General features: G+C 31.6%; 1 protein-coding gene across 1 annotated transcript in view; it reads left to right on the plus strand.

The window, feature by feature from the left end:
- The window catches only part of LOC119595548 (core histone macro-H2A.1-like), a 7093-nt gene extending 2579 nt beyond the window's left edge, over positions 1–4514 (plus strand). The window contains exon 7 of the mRNA XM_037944666.1: positions 73–4514. The gene's annotated coding sequence lies outside the window, so the exon portion shown is untranslated. The remainder of the gene's footprint in view (positions 1–72) is intronic.
- Positions 4515–5000: the final 486 nt, after the last annotated feature.

Genomic DNA, 5000 nt, shown 5'->3' on the forward strand with positions numbered 1-5000 from the left:
ATTTTATGGTTTTATGTAGAAAAATAATTTAATCATCTTGTTTGCATATTAACTACTTTCTTGTTGTTACAGACAGTCTGGCATTTGATATATGGATCTCCAAACAGCCTCAAAAGTTAGAGTACAAGTTAATTCTCCTGATCACTGAGGCAACACATATTGGGAAGGAACGCTCAATCCAGCCTTGGCATAATATCCACACTGTCGTTACAGCCATACTGCGCATTTCTCTCCACTTGAATGATCCCTCATTTATTTCCGTACCAATGTGGATAAGTCAGAATAGTTTAAGCAAAGATTTTATCTTGTTTGTTGGAGGATTGGAGATTGTTGATGCATTGCAGACTTGACAGTTCATTTGTAGTAGCCATGTAATAGTTGCTTATTGAACAGTTTGACAGCAAGGAACCTCATAAAGAAAAGAGGCCAAAGTTTAAAATTTATTAAGTTACCTACGTTAAGATTGGTAAAATTACTCACTGAAATAAGTACTTACATAATTTTATTAGAGGAGATTTATTTCATATTTTGTTTCTCAGCCAAAGGGCTCTGTCTATTGTCTGTTGATATGTGATTGGCTTCTGTGGTGCTTTAATAGCAAGTGATACATTTATTTGTTATGTACATGTGTTTAATGTGTGAAGACATGTCAACATGGACTTCACCATAACATTTGTGTAAACATACCTAGAGCTTTATGTTAGCCTATGAAAATCATTATATTTATTTTGTTTTTTATTGATTTTTTTCTGTTATTGACTCAGAGCGATTAAGCTTAAGTGTAATATAGTGGAAAATGAGACTAGTCGTGATTGAATTATATAAGAAAACATTGATTTTGTTTTGTAAATAAAGATATTTTATTTAAGAGTGCCAAGCAGCTTTTCCATGGGTATCATTGACAAGTGAATTTTCCAGTCAGTGAACTTGGCAGTGAGGAGAATTTGAAAGAAGTTTGATTTGAGGAAATGGGAGATTGTGAAATATATTTGTGTTTCACAGAATGCAGATATAAAGTGAGACTCCAGTTTGCATCAAACATTGCTGGGGTAACTATAGTGAACTAGTGATTCCCCAGTGTGATGCCATTCATTAGTCATGGTGTCAAATAGTCACAGTCCTTGTTGGAAGTGGCAGGATTGACTTTTTTATTAAGTACATTTTTCACCTATGATCATATATATAGTTTCTGGTCCTGTGGTGCAAATGAACACTGCTAGCCATCTTGCAACTTCCTGATGAGAGAACACACAATTACTAGTATAGAATAAGATTGATGAAGTGGTTTAACCCTTGCCTCTGTTTCCTTTGTGTTGGCTGTATTTACCTCTAGTTTTTATTATTTGTTTCTAATGATCACCATGGATCAAAGGAAAATTAAATGTTAAAAGAATTCATTTTACATGTCAGATGTTTTTCATAAGCACTGGAGTGGAAATTAGTGCATTAATGCAGCATAGTGCTTCATGCTTAGATTGGTTTGGAAACACAACAGGTTTGTCTGATGATAATCAAGTGACTATATATAGATGTGTATAAATGCTAAGTCATATGTGATAATACAAATAAAAGATTGCTTGAATATACATAATGGAGGCTGGATTAAGGAGAATAAGTTTGTCAAAAGTTTATAGTCCTGATCATAGATCCTGAACAAGCATTGCTTTCTTAAGAGACTTGGCTTTATCAGAATTGCATATAATGCAGCAAATGGCTGTGAACTTAAACTTTCATTTTATAGGTTACGTTGTAGTAGAAAGAGTCCATTTTTATCTCAGTGTTGAATATGAAAGATGCAATTTGTCACACAATATAAGGGAGGAAAATAAGCACATTTGGTTAATTGCATAAGAAATACCAATGATTAATGAAGATCAGAACAGGCTCTGTGCAGGTGGTTGAAAGAAGGATCTTGCATCATTGTAGTTTTCAGTTGAGAGTTAGGATTTGAGTGTAGACTTTGTGCCCACTTATGGGTAGAACTTCTTAAAGTTATCTTTTATCAAAAATGCAAAGAGAAGTAGCTGGCTGCAGCATATCAAAGAATTTAGTCAGTAATGACATTTATTTACCTCAGTAAGTGCAGAGGTGGTTGGATTAAGCATAGTTAGGAAGGTTTTGATAAATACTTTAGATTTCTTTGTTATTCTTCTCCATATTTTTATGTAATTTGTTATTGTTATTGTTTTTCTACTTGTATTTGGAGTCTTGTATCCAGTGATTATTTAGATTACTTTGTGTCAAAAAGAGGCGCAAGATGTGTGATGTTAATTTAAGTGATGTTTGTTACATTTCATGTATTTATGTGTATTTAAGACAAACCATTTAAAAGAAAATTTAGTAATGTCCATGGTCTTGCTAAGGCAATTCTTAGATAACTATGGTTTAATTGGTAAGTTAAAACTATTCTTGTCAAATGTTAATCTTCCTAAGTAAAAGGGCATTATGTGGGTTATGCTTGACTGACAAACTTAGCCTGCATTTGTGATTGTGTATTGTGATGGCCAAAGAGTGTAAAGGAAAAAAATGATAGATGGAAATGTAAGATTATTTATTCTATGAAAATAAAAGTATTTGATTATTACATCATAAATTTTGTTATTATTTTATAGTTAGTTTATATATTTTGTCATTGTAGTGGGAATCAAAAATCAGTATAACAGACTTATCTTGAATGGTGTGGCAAGTATATAAATAAGTGATTAAGGGCTCAGGGATTTTCTTTTTACAATCCCTCTTTAAAGAACTGATAAGGAGAACAGGGTTGGAATAATCAGGACTGATTATTTGTTTTGAGTATCAAATTTTAAAATTGAATTGCTGGTTTCTCATTTGGTGGTTTGCTGATGTAAAGAGTAAATTTAATTCACAAGCAAGTTGCATGTGTATGTTTGTGTTAATGTAAGTTTGTACAGTCATAAATGGCAACAGCATTAGGTTGGAATTGATAGAAACATCCCATTAGATAATATCCTTATGTGTGGTTAATGTGCACTTACACTTATGAACTCTGTCTTTTTTGTATCTGATTGCATCATTTTGACAAATGCATTATTAAAAAAAAAAAAAAAAAAAAAAAAAAAAAAAAAAAAAAAAATTGGTTTTATAACTATATTTAATGCCTTCTACTGAGCATTATGTTATTCCAGTGCTCTTTTCAAAGCCATAAGCTTAAATTTTATGTTTAAAGATATAAATTGTTGAATTAAGTTTTTCTTGTTCCATTTATCATATTGGCAAGCATGTTTGAAATTTCTAGTTAAGAAAATATTCAAAGCAGTTGAACCACCAACAATTATAGTGAAAGAACGAGGGCTGAATCAAACTCCCTCATAAAGATAAATATAAAATAAAAAATAATGGGCAGTTCCCCAGGATGGCCCTAACCAGAGCCACTAATGGAGTGCTTGCTAAGCCTTACACCAATTAACAAATTGAGTTCATGTAATAGTGTTTGGATTATGAAGGTACATTTTAGGTTATAAATATTGAACAGATTGGTCTTTTTGTTCTTACCTCTTTCAGAATTTCTATTTGCTCTTGAAGCCATACAATTTGAGAACTTATTCAGAGCCAGGCATTTAAGACAGAAGTTCACTCAGTTTTTCTTTAATTCTTTTCATTTGTTCCTGACTTGTTCTCTGCAATTTAAAGTTAGGTATCTGGGCAGCACGGGCAGATTCACAAGCCAGCCAAAATAGAAGTAGGTAATTCATGTATTGTTTCTAAATTTCATTCAACCCTGTTCAAAATCTCTTGCAGCTCCATCAGTATGTTGCCACCTACTCAGAGTCATTAGTTGTAAAATGTACAGAAGTAAAAAGTTAATTGTATTTTGAGTGAATTAAGTGATGTGACTGTTTTTATTTAGTTTTATTTATTTATTATTGTTTTTTTTTTTTTTTTTTTAGGGGGGGAGGGGGGTTAGGTTTTTCACAAGTGTTAAGATGTGCACAAACAGTCACAAATGTCACCAAAGTATTTTAGAAGAAAACAGTGTGATGCAAACGTTTATAGTGGCAGCAAAGAAGGATGTGTGTGTGCTAAGGAGACAGATGATATTTCTTGTATTATGTACCTATAATGTACATAACTTCTTACGCTGTTTGAAACCCTATAGAACTAGAAGGTTTAGACAATGATTCATGAAGTTCATTATGAAAGATAGTTTTGTTTTTCCATATACTGTAGATTAGAAAACTTCTGTCACATGTTTGTTTTTATTTTTCTGATATTTTGTGAGACCTTGGTTAGTGCTTCATAAGTATGTGTATGAGAATATGAAATAATGTATATGTGAACTTCAAATTTCAGGAGATATATAAATGAAATTTTTAACATTCATGTAATAAACAAAGAGTTGGATAATATTGTTTCTGTGCCATGCTGTGCTTTCTGATTATTAACCAAATTTAAGGACATGCAAGAGTTTAACAACTTTATCACATATGATGTGTAATAGTGGAAATTAATATTTTTAGGCCTCAGAGTCTTGTAATAAAAAGTGTTTTTGACACTGTGTTTCAGGCTGATTTGCCTCACCTTATAACATGATATTCTAGGAAAAAATGGAAAGAATTATTTGAGAAAGACATATGTTGTTTAGAAAATAGGACAACTATCCCAAATAACATTTGATTTTTCATATATATTAACTTGGTTGTGTAGGAAGTGGTTGCAGTACTATTATGTTTCACTTACAACATGTGATGAAAGTACTCAGCAGCTCCATTTTAAAATCCTAGACTGCAAAATGTCTTCAGACAATCATAAAGTTAACAAAAATTAACTTCACATTGATAATGTGAATTATTCATATATAAAGAAGTTTAATATAATGATGACGAAATATAATGATGACCAACATATGACTAGTACCTCATGATCTTGAAAATCTTGCTTCTTGAAAATTTAGAGCCAGTAATATGGTTCATTTCAATAATAGTTTTGTAAAGTCTAAACGGGTTCTCACTTCATGAAAATCATACAAGAAATTGGTC

This window comes from Penaeus monodon, chromosome 36 (genome assembly GCF_015228065.2).
Source record: "Penaeus monodon isolate SGIC_2016 chromosome 36, NSTDA_Pmon_1, whole genome shotgun sequence".
In the NCBI taxonomy this organism is placed as follows: domain Eukaryota; kingdom Metazoa; phylum Arthropoda; class Malacostraca; order Decapoda; family Penaeidae; genus Penaeus; species Penaeus monodon.